A 12128-nucleotide genomic window follows, 5' to 3' on the forward strand; every position below is an offset into this window, starting at 1 on the left:
CTGGCTCTCACGATCGGCCACCTATTTTCTTAATTGTTCAATTCCAGGATACCTCTAGAGTGGTTCTAGAATTGTTAACACCTGTCCCCATGGGAAACTATTAACTGGACCACAGTTCTTTTTTTTTTTTAATCTTATTTTTGGCTGCATTGGGTCTCGTTACGGCATTCGGGATCTTCTTTGTGGTTTGCAAGATCTTTTCTTGTGGTCTGGGGGCTTCTCTCTAGTTGTGGTGCAGGCTCAGTCATTGTGGCTTGTGGGCTGAGTAGTCCCGAGAAGTGTGGGGTCCTAGTATCCGACCTGGGATCGAACCCTCCTCCTCCACAGCCTTGTCTAACTCAATGAAACTAGGCCATGCCGTGTGGGGCCACCCAGGATGGACGGGTCATGGTGGAGAGGTCTGACAGAATGTGGTCCACTGGAGAAGGGAATGGAAAACCACTTCAGTATTCTTGACTTGAGAACCCCATGAACAGTATGAAAAGGCAAAAAGATAGGACACTCAAAGATGACATGAGTCTGGGTAGGCTCTGGGAGTTGGTGATGGACAGGGAGGCCTGGCGTGCTGCAGTCCATGGGGTCGCAGAGAGTCAGACACGACTGAGCGACTGAACTGAACTGTATGAATGTACCAGTTTCTGTTGCCCCACATCCTTGCCCCGTTTATCATCTCCAGGAACTGGCTTCGCAGGTGGCACTACTGGTAAAGCACTCATCTGCTAATGAGGAGACGTGAGGGATGCTGGTTCAATCCCTAGGTCAGGAAGATCCCCTGGAGGAGGGCATGACAACCCACTCCAGTATTCATGCCTGGAGAATTCCATGGACAGAGGAGCCTGGTGGGCTACAGTCCATGGGGTTGCAAAGAGTCGGACACGACTGAAGCAATTCAGTACAGGAACTGGCTACCGTGGCAGGGGTAGTCTCTTCAATGTCAACAGGGCCCCAAGATGTCAGAACATCAGAAGTATGGAAAACAAATAGCTGTGAATAATACAACCGGCCCCGTGATGTTGTGACGCCATTTTAAGGTCTCCTTGGGGGTGATGATAGAGGAGGCTTTTAGAGTAAGGCATACATTTCCCTAAACAGCATGGAAAATATTTTATTGTGAGAATAGGAAGGAAAGGGCACAGGTAGCAAGTATTAGGTGTCCTGAAACCGTGTAATCCTCACTGGGACTTGAACATGGTCTTTTAACTGAGGTCATACCCCTGGCCTTAGTACTTAATGAAGTTCAGGTTCTTGATGTCTCATCGCAGAAAGAATCCAGTGAAAGACAAAATGATAGGTGAGAAGTGGATTTATGCAGAGAGAAACACACTCCACAGACAGAGTGTGGGCCATCTCAGGTGAGAACAGCCCTGGGGGATGGGGTTAGTTTTTAATAGGGGTGGGTAATTCCTTGGGCTAATGAGTGGAGAGAATATTCCGGCTACTTTGGGGAAGGGGACGGGGATAGCATGGGCTTCCCAGGTGGCGCTAGCGGGAAAGAACCCACCTGCCAATGCAGGAGACATAAGAGACTTGGGTTCCATCCCTGGGTTGGGAACATCTCCTGGAGGGGGGCCTGGCAACCTACTCCAGTATTCTTGCCTGGAGATTCCCGTGGACAGAGAAGCCTGGTGGGCTGCAGTCCGTGGGGTCACAAAGAGTCGGACACGACTTGGTGACTGAACAACAATAACACCCAATAAAACAGATCTGAAATTTCCAGCATCTCTAACGATATCTCCGTGGAATTCTAGAGTGTGTTAAAAATACGAGAGGTGCATATGTTTTGCCGCTATTGTTGTCTGTTTTTTAACAATACAATCTCAGTGTGTTTGGGGGGCAGTCACGTTACTAGGGGCATGAGCTGACGGTAGATAAAGTCTCTGTGAAGGAGGTGAGCGGGACTGGTGTTGTGTGTAATCAAGAGGAAGAGGCAGTTGTCATGGTCCTGCTCGGCAGCTGGAGGGCTTCTCTCTTGCAGGGAGAAGCCCATTCTGACTCTATGCTGGAACTCTTTCTTTCTTTCTTTTTTAATATTTATGTATTTATTTGGCAGGATCTCTTTGCAGTCCAAGGGACTCTCAAGAGTCTTCTCCAACTCCACAGTTCAGAAGCATCAATTCTTCGGCACTCAGCTTTCTTTATGGTCCAACTCTCATATTCTCGTACAAGACTACTGGAAAAACCATAGCTTTGACTAGACAGACCTTTGTTGGCCAAGTAATGTCTCTGATTTTTAATATGCTGTCTAGGTTGGTCATAGCTTTTCTTCCAAGGAGCAAGTGTGTTTTAATTTCATGGCTGCAGTCACCATCTGCAGTGATTTTGGAGCTGCCTCTTGAGAAACCTGTATGCAGGTCAGGAAGCAACAGTTAGAACTGGACATGGAACAACAGACTGGTTCCAAATAGGAAAAGGAGTACATCGAGGCTGTATATTGTCACCCTGCTTATTTAACTTATATGCAGAGTACATCATGAGAAACGCTGGGCTGGAAGAAGCACAAGCTTTAATAATTCTTCTCATTAATTTAAATTTTTGTCAAACAAAGTTCAGTTTAAAAGGCTGTTAGGAACGTTTTATATGCACCATAAATAAAAGAAGTAATTTAATTTGAGCTCATTTATCATAATAATGAGCTGACGCTTGTCCATGACTTGCTTAAGCACATGAGATATCAGACACGCAGACGACACACCCTTACAGCAGAAAGTGAGGAAGAACTAAAGAGCTTCTTGATCAAAGTGACCGAGGAGAGTGAAAAGTTGGCTTAAAGCTCAACATTCAGAAAACTAAGATCATGGCATCCGGTCCCATCACTTCATAGCAAATACATGGGGAAACAGTGGCTGACTTTATTTTTCTGGGCTCCAAAAGCACTGCAGATGGTGACTGCAGCTATGAAATTAAAAGACACTTGCTCCTTGGAAGAAAAGCTATGACCAAACTACACAGCATATTGAAAAGCAGAGACATTACTTTGTCAACAAAGGTCCGTTTGGTCAAGGTTATGGTTTTTCCAGTGGTCATGTATGGATGTGAGAGTTGGACTCTAAAGAAAGCTGAGTGCCGAAGAATTGATGCTTTTGAACTGTGGTGTTGGATAAGACTCTTGAGAGTCCCTTGGACTACAAGGAGATCCAACCAGTCCGTGCTAAAGGAGATCAGTCCTGGGTGTTCATTGGAAGGACTGAGGTTGAAGCTGAAACTCCAATACTTTGGTCACCTGATGCGAAGAGCTGACTCATTGGAAAAGACCCTGATGCTGGGAAAGATTGAGGGCAGGAGGAGAAGGAGACGACAGAGGATAAGATGGTTGGATGGCATCACCAACTCAATGGACATGGGTTTGGGTGGACTCCGGGAGTTGGTGATAGACAGGGAGGCTTGGCGTGCTGCAGTTCATGGGGTCGCAAAGAGTCGGATACAACTGAGCGACTGAACTGAACTGAACTGAAAAAATAAAGTCTGCTCTAACTTTCATTGGGTCATATTAAGTATTTTAATTGAAGGTCTGTGGGTTCCCATTTTATAAAATCAGTTTGTAGATACAAAAGACTTATTTTAATTTTATTTTATTATTCATAATGTTAGAGCATCTTTGCCCAATATGGGATATTTTAGAGCAAAGAGTACTATGACCATGGGAAATTTACATAAGGCTAGTGTTAAAGTGAATTATGTCTAGCTCCTCTCTATTTTATATTCAGTTTCTTCCCTAAGATTATAGGGGTCACAGTGCTCAAAGTTGGTGGGATCCCCAGGTATGACAATCTTTTGAGCCCCAGTAGTAAGTCCCATGAAGTTTTCTCAGGGGCTGATGTTATTAATAGCAAGTACTAAAGCTAATTTAGAACCTGGGGCTTCTCTGGTAGCTCAGCTGGTAAAGAATCTGCCTGCAATATACAGGAGACCCAGGTTCAATTCCTGGGTCAGGAAGATCTGCTAGAAAAGGGATAGGCTACCCACTCCAGTATTCTTGGGCTTCCATGGTGGCTCAGAGAGTAAAGAATCTGCCTGCAATGCAGAACACCTGAGTTCGATCCCTGGGTTGGGAAGATCCCCTGGAGAAGGGAATGGCTACCCGCTCCAGTAACTTAGAACATACATAATAGAATCGTGCATGCATGCTCAGTCCTTAAGTCATGTCCGACTCTTTGTGACCCTGTGGGCTATAGCCCGCCAGTCTCCTCTGTCCATGGGATTTCCCAGGCACGAATACTGGATTATAGCAGCACAAAAGCTAACTGGTGCGTTTTAAATCTTTTTGTTAGATAAATTCTGTGGTGTTTTTGTTAGTATAGTTATATATATATATATATATATATATATAAAATATAATTTATTATTTTCTAAATTTTGTACCTCTAGTTGGGTGAAACTATGACTTTTAATTTAACTAGATATGTAAAAATTATTATATATTTTATAAATTATTAAAATATTTAATATATATACTTTATGGAAAAATTATTATATATTTTATAGATATGTATAAAATATATAATTTATGTATTCACCTTTTGTTTTCTCCCCCTGTATCTAGGGCTTTGGTTTTTCTTCCTTTTTTTCCCCTCTTCTCTACCACTCCTCCTTTTCTTTTCTTTGAGGCTTTTATTCTGGTTCATTCTGTGATTTTTAGTTTCTGGTTTGGGCTGATAGGAATAAGGAGGGGCAGGAACAAGGGCCCAGTGGTCACCCTCAAGGCTGCAGCCCCTGCCTGGGATGGGTCTTTAGGGATCCCCTCCCCTTCCTCCCGTATCTCCACCAGTGTGGTCCCTCCGATTCTGCTGGGTCAGGGGGAAATTGCAGCAAGGCAAACCACACAGCCACGGCCCTTCCCCAAGGCCCTGCAGGGTGTCATGGTCCCTGGGGTGGGTGCTCTGGCAGGGTGATTCTGAAGAGGCCTCCCCTGCTCTGAGGGCCAGGCTGAAAGGCAGGGGACCCTCCAGGGCAGCTCGGTTTGCCCACACGCATCAGGGCTGCTAGGTTGGGGCCCCGGCCACAGCACTTCGAGGGAAGTCACATCTCTGTATTTTAGGCCACAGCACTTGGGGGCCTTTGGAAACTTAGCTGGTTAACCATGAAAAAGGGGGAACCCGGGGAACGTCCTCTGGCCTCTGGGCAAGTAAGGGTTCAGACTCAGAACAGCAGCGACACCAACGCAAATTTGCCAGCAGGTGGCGCCACGCTCCCGGACAGCCCCCGCCGTCTGGTGGGACCAGTGAGTCCGCCAAGAGCACCTCCTTCCATCGGAGGCCCAACCACCCCGCTTCAAAATGTAGGTTTTATCGTCATTCAGGTTCGGTGAAGCCAGCAGATCAGGGAGCCACTGCCCTGAATGAGACAGTCCGTCCTGCATAGTTTGCAAGAGCGGGGGCGGGCCACCAGGGCAGGTTCGAGAGCAGAGGGTGTGAGCGCGAAGCAGGGCGGGAGCCTTTATTGTGGTTTCCAGGAAGGAACGGGTGAGGCGTGGTCAGCATGCTTAGGGTTAGTTAGTTTGAATAATTTTTTTTTTAATATTTTTGTTTCTTTTTGGCTGCGCTGGGTCTCCCTTGCCACACGCCTGCTCTCACTAGTTGCAGCGAGCAGGGGCTATGCTTCCCTGTGGTGTGAAGGCTTCTCATGGCGGTGACTTCTCTTGCTGCCCAGCACGGGCTCCAGGCGGGCTCGCTTCAGCAGTCGCGGCTCCTGGGCTTTGGAGCGCAGGCTCAGCAGCTGTGGCTCCGGGGCTTGGTTGATTCGAGGCATGTGGGATCTTCCCAGACCAGGGATCGAACCTGTTTCCCCTGCGTTGGCAAGATTCTCATTGGCTGTACCACCAGGGAAGTCCACTTTGAAGAACTTCTAAGCTATTTAAAATTTTATTTTTAATATATATATATTTTTTTTGGCTGTGCCATGCAGCATGTGAGATCTTAGTTCCCCAACCAGGAACTGAATCCGTGCATTGGAAGCCTGGAGTCTAGACCATCGGACCGCCAGGGAAGTCCTCGTTTGAAGAGTTTTATTCAGGTTGTATGTCAAGTTGTCTGGTATCTGGCCTTGGGGTGATCCGGGCAGGGGAACACTGGCCCTGAGGACAGAGCAGGCAGGCCCCCACATAGGTGAGTTTGCCCTGTAGAAGGGGGCTTCCCTGGTGGCTCAGATTGTAGTCTGCCTGCAATGCGGGAGACCCGGGTTCGATCCCTGGGTTGGGAAGATCCCCTGGAGGAGGAAATGGCAACCCACTCCAGTATTCCTGCGGGGAGAATCCCATGGACAGAGAAGTCTGGCAGGCCACAGTCCATGGGTCGCAAAGAGTCGGCCACGACTGAGCGGCTAACACTGGACTGGCCCTATAGGAAATGCATGCCCCTGGGCTAGGCTTTCACCATCTTTAGGAACTGGCCAGCCCTGGAGGGTGGTCTCTTCAGGGTCAGCAATGCCCCAGGATGTCAAGACATCAGAAATACAGAAAATCGGGACTCCCCTGGTGGTACAGTGGATAAGGACCCACCTGCTAATGTAGGGGACACAGGCTCCATCCCTGGTCTGGGAAGATTTCACATGCCTCGGAGCAATGAAGCTGCTGCACCTCAGTGAACCCGCCCATGAGCCGAAATTGCTGAGTCCGCGCTTAGAGCCTGTGCTCTGCAACAAGAACTGCCACTGCCGTGAGACGCCTGGACACTGCCATGAAGAGTAGCCCCCACTCACTGTGATCGGAGAATAATCCACGCAGCCACAAAGACCCAGTGCAACCAAAACATAATAAGTGAATCAAATATAAAATAAAATAAAAAGCATTATAAAAAAAGAAATACAAAAAACGCAAAAGCTCAGATGAGACACATGTTGCTGTAAGTTTCGGTGCTCTTGTTTGATCTCGTCACACCTTCCAGCGGGTGAATTGGCCCTGAGACCTCTGTCTGTTCTCCTGTGGTTGGAGGCTGGGGTTGCCTGCAGGACTGGGCTCCTGCCACTAAAGCTGCTATGAACATCCCTGCACACATCTTTGGTGAATGTCATTTCCGTTTCTTTGCACGATGTCCCCAGGAGTGAAAGCCCCCCCATCATGATGGAGGTTGAGCTTCGGTAGATTTTGCGGCAGAGTTTGCCAAACTGGCTGAACCAAGCTTTCCTCTTGTCGACGGCCTCTTCAGTCTGAAACTCATGTCTTTCCTTTGTTCTGGGGAAATTTATCACAAGTTTGATGTGACTCATTCATTCTCTCATTTAACAAATTGTTATTAAGGTCATCCCCTATGCTAGAAACTCTTTAGGGCATTAGGGGTGAAGAGTTGCACCACAGGGAGCTAGACGCTCTGGAGGAGGGAGCAGATAATAAGCAAATTTGCACATGATGTAACAGTGTATGTCAGGCTGGCAGAATCGCCCATACATACAATTACATTACCATTTCAGTGGGAGATTATTTCTTCGAAGAAGAAAAGGCAGGGGAAGGGTAAATGTTACCTCTCCTTCATTCTCTGTCTCCGTCTGGAAACCTCATTAGGAGGATGTTGGGTTTCTACTCCTGCTCTTCAGTTCTCTTCTTTTACCTGCCTTCCTTTCAACAGAGGTTTCCCTCCCCACAGGCGGCTGTGCTGTCTGGCATGTGAGATCTCAGTTCCCTAGCCAGGGCTGGAACTCTGCAGTAGACACACACATTCTTAACCACTGGCCTGTGGGGGAAGTCCTGAGATTGGTTGCTGCTTGTTTCTTTCTTTTTAAAGAAAAAATTTGCACCTACCCATCTCTTGTGTGTTTATTGATTTTAACAGGTTGGAATAGACCTTTATATTTCCTGGGAGACGTTACTCTCTTTCCTCAATCCAGTTCTCTTCCCCAACCTGGCTCTGTTTTCCCGTGTGTGAAGTTCCTCCCATTCTTGGGGTGAAAAGTGAAAGTGTTAGTCGCTCAGTCGTGTCGACTCTTTGTGACCCTATTGTAGCCCAGTCTTTTCTGTCCATGGAATTCTCCAGGCAAGAATACTTGAGTGGGTAGTCATTCCCTTCTCTAGGGAATCTTCCTGCCCCAGGAATCCAGCCTGGGTCTCCCGCACTGCAGGCAGATTCCTTACCATCTGAGCCACCAAGAAAGCCCTTGGTTGCCCTTTTTTCATGGAGTGATTTCCCTCGGGTGTTGGCTGGCTCTGAGTCACGGGCTGATAGACTGCTGGCTTTGGGGAGGGCTGGGAGGTGCAGGGTGGAATGCATTCTGGCCTGTTTTCTGAAAACATGGGGCGGCAGAGGATTTCTGCTGGGACAGCAAGCACTATGTTAAGACTTATGGGCCTACGTGCTTCCTGCTCCTCACAGGCAGCTGAAGACGCCAGAGCACCCTGACCAAGAGCCTCTGGTCAGGGTCCCTCTTGGGGGTCGCTGAGCCCCCCTACTGGGGCTGGCGCCCAGCTTAGAGGAAGTGGGGGCTGAAGGAGGTGCAGGAGTCATGGAAGAGTGGCTGGCCTTGCTGGCTTTCTTTCAGTTACCACCCGCAAAAGTCTCTGTTTTCCAATGCTGTTAGGGATTTAACAACAACAATTACATATATATGTATACACATATATATGCATATGTATGTGTGTATCTGTATATGTAGGTATGTATAGGTATATGTGTATATGTAGATTTTATACTTCATTTTTATTTTAATTAATTAATTTTTTTTTTTTTTTTTTTGCCACACTGTGTGGCATGCAGTCTCTTAGTTCCCCGATCAGGGGCTGAACCTGTTTTCCCTGCAGAGGAAGAGAGGAGTCCTAACCACTGGACACCAGCAAGGTCCCTACACTTCATTTTTAAATAAACTTTACATCTGGTTTGCTGCTGCTAAGTCGCTTCAGTCATGTCTCACTCTCTGCAGCCCACCAGGCTCCCCCGCCCCTGGGATTCTTCAGGCAAGAACACTGGAGTGGGTTGCCATTTCCTTCTCCAATGCATGAAAGTGAAAAGTGAAAGTGAAGTCGCTCAGTCATATCTGACTCTTAGCGACCCCCTGGACTGCAGCCTACCAGGCTCCTCTGTCCATGGGATTTTCCAGGCAAGAGTACTGGAGTGGGGTGCCATTGCCTTCTCCAAACATCTGGTTTAGATTTACAGAAAACCTGTGAAGAGAGTATTGATGGTTCCATAGCCTCTACACCCAATTCTCTTTATATCTATAAGATATTAATATAATTTAATGTATAAGAAAAATGAACATTTTTAATGTTAATACATTATCATCAACTAAAGTCCATACTTTATTCAGATTCCTTTAGTTTTTACCTAATTCCCATTTTTTGGTTCAGGATCCCACGGAGGATACCACATTGCAAGCAGATATGCAGTTTCTTTCATTTCCAGGAACTGAGACGTGGTGAGCAGGCTAGGGCACGTGCTCTGAGTGCGTTCACCATCTTGAAGCTGAGTCTCTGTGGTCCAAGCTGACCTCGGGGAACTGGAGATTACTCAGGAATGGAAAAACCTGGTTTAAAATTCAACATTCAAAAAATAAAGGTCATGTCATCTGGTCCCATCATTTCATCACAAAGAGATGGGGAAAAAGTAGAAAGAGTGGTAGATTTTATATTTTTGGGGTCCAAAATCACTGCAGACTGTGACTGCAGCCAGCCACAAAATTAAAAGATGCTTGCTCCTTGGCAAAAAAGCTATACAAACCCAGACAGCGTATTAAAAAGCAGAGACATCCCTTTGCCAACAAAGATCCATATAGTCAAAGCTATGGTTTTTCCAGTAGTCATGTAGGGATGTAAGAGTTGGACCATAAATAAGGCTGAGTGATGAAGAACTGATGCTTTTGTGGTGTTGGAGAAGACTCTAGAGAGTCTCTTGAACAGCAAGGAGATCAAACCAGTCAATCCTAACGGAAATCAACCCTCAATATTCATTGGAAGGATTGATGCTGAAGCTGAAGCTCTAATCCTTTGGCCACCTGATGCAGAGAGCTGACTCATTTGAAAAGACCCTGATGCTGGGAAAGACTGAAGCCAGGAGGAGAAGGGGACAACAGAGGATGAGATGGTTGGATGGCATCACTGACTCAACAGACATGAGTTTGAACAAGATGGTGAAGGACAGGCAACCCTGGCGTGCTGCAGCCCATGGGATCACAAAGAGTTGGACACAACTTAGCAACTGAACAAGAACAAGACTGAAAGTCATGAACTTTTATTACACTGCTAGGCTCTCTCCAGTCTGTCCTTTGACTTGTTCCCTTTTCGGCCTCAATTTTCTCATCTGTAAAATGAAGCCACTGGGCAAGTGGCAACTGGACAGGCGGAGTCCTGGGGTCCATCTGTGAGTGGTTTTCTGATCTCTGTCCTGGGCAGAGGGAGCTGGCAGGCATGGTGGTGCCCAGAGGGCAGAGCTGGGACCCAGATCTCACTGGTTGTAACATGGGGCTGACATTCCGACTTTGGGCTTTTAAAGTCGAAGATCAGGGGCGTGTCCCAGCTTTCCTGCTTATTCTGAAAAGTGAAAGAAAGTAAAAGTGTTCATTGCTCACTGGTGTCCGAGTCTTTGCGATCCCTATGAACTGCAGCCCACCAGACTACTCTGTCCATGGAACTGTCCACACAAGAACCCTGGAGTGTTGCCATTCCCTTCTCCAGGGGATCTTCCCCACCCAGTGGTTGAACCTAGTTTCCTGCATTGCACAAAGATTCTTTACTGTCTGAGTCATCAGGGAAGCTTATTCTAAGGCTCTCTTTATCTCTGAACCTTGGTTTACCCATCTGTAAAGTGGCCGCTGTTGGGATGTCTGCTATGGCTCCCTCTGGCTGTGAGCAGAGCAGGCTGCCCTGGGAGATGCTGAGCTCTCGGTTCCCAGAGGCGTGCAAGCCAAGAAGATGACACTGTTGGGTGGCGCAGGGGATGGTGGTGACCCAAGGCTCTAAGCATGTCCCTTTTGGACAGGGAAGCCAGCCTCCGCACTGGCCCATTTTCCAACCCTGGACTCTGGGGCAGGTGTCTGGCTGCCACGGTGTGCCCACATAGTTGCTTCCCATGCCATCTCATGCTAGGACTGCCTCTGGCCCTAGGCTGAGGGTGGTCTGCCAAATGTACTACACCCCTGGCCACAGACTCACAGGAGACTGGGGGCGATGCTTGCCATCATCTCCTGCCTGCTTTGTGGTACCTCTGACTTCCAGGTCAGTCTGCTTCCCCAGGCGGCTCCTGGAGGTCGGGCTCCAGTACACAGGGCACACCATGCAAAGTCCCAAAGGAGCAAGAGGACAGGGGGGATCCCTGGGAAGGAGGAAAATGAGGAGCCCTGTGCCCCGACTCCCCCCAAACCAGACTCTCCATTCTGACAAGGTTTGGGTTCTTCCAAGTCCCAGCCTTTGCATCTTGCATTGGCTCTACCGCCAATGCCCTTGGCCTTCTTTAGCTGTTGAACTACTCACCCTCTGAGACCTAATACAAAAACCCCTGGACTGTGCCCTGGCTGTCCCAGAACCTACCTACGTCCGGGCACGTATCATCCTGAGTTGTAACCGGCCTCGTCGGTGTCCCTGTCCCTGTCCCTGGCTTTCCCTGAAGGCGGGGATGGGGCTGACTCATCTCCCTGAAGCTGCAGACGCCTCATCACCTGCCCTCTTCCTAATTGCGTGAAAGGAGTGGGTAGGGGCAGGGCGGATCGCTGTGACGAACCTTTCCCGAACTCCTGTGTTTGTTTGCTTTGGCTGTAAGGCGGGGCATGCGGGCTTGCGGGATTGCCTCCACGCCTTCTGCAGTGGAACCGCGGAGTCAACCCCTGGACCGCCAGGGAAGCTTCCCCTCTTTTCACTTGCACAACGCAGCCATCTAATCCCTACCCTCCAACCCCTGCCCTGGGCCGGGGGACGGGGCGGGGGGACGCTCCTCACCGGCGGGTCCGTCGGGGCAGGGGCGGCGGGAGCGCAAGTGGCTCTGGGCCGCTGAGAGAACAGGCGCCCAGCCGCGATGGAGCCTCCGGGAAGCCGGGGACACGGACGTCCCCGTACACCCCGGGGTCCAGGGACTCCCCCGGGGTCACATTAACAGCCCATTTTCCAACCCGAGGCAACTGAGGCGCCCAGAGGCCCGGGGACTCACCTCCGCCCAGCCCGAGACCCCGCCCCCGAGGGCCTGCCCCTCCTGCTGGCCCAGGCGCTCCTTGCCCCGCTC

General features: G+C 48.8%; 1 long non-coding RNA gene across 2 annotated transcripts; it reads right to left on the minus strand.

The window, feature by feature from the left end:
* Positions 1-10131: 10131 nt before the first annotated feature.
* LOC112580852 lies at positions 10132-12080 on the minus strand. 2 transcript variants are annotated; one of them, XR_006546899.1, is made up of 2 exons: positions 11634-12080; positions 10132-10447 (listed from the first exon to the last, which is right to left on the minus strand). It is a non-coding gene; the product is annotated as an uncharacterized LOC112580852 (long non-coding RNA). The 2 variants fall into 2 exon arrangements; XR_006546898.1 differs by lacking the exon at positions 11634-12080 and adding an exon at positions 11444-11623.
* Between the last annotated feature and the right edge of the window lie 48 nt (positions 12081-12128).

The sequence above is a fragment of the Bubalus bubalis genome, chromosome 20, assembly GCF_019923935.1.
Source record: "Bubalus bubalis isolate 160015118507 breed Murrah chromosome 20, NDDB_SH_1, whole genome shotgun sequence".
In the NCBI taxonomy this organism is placed as follows: Eukaryota; Metazoa; Chordata; class Mammalia; order Artiodactyla; family Bovidae; genus Bubalus; species Bubalus bubalis.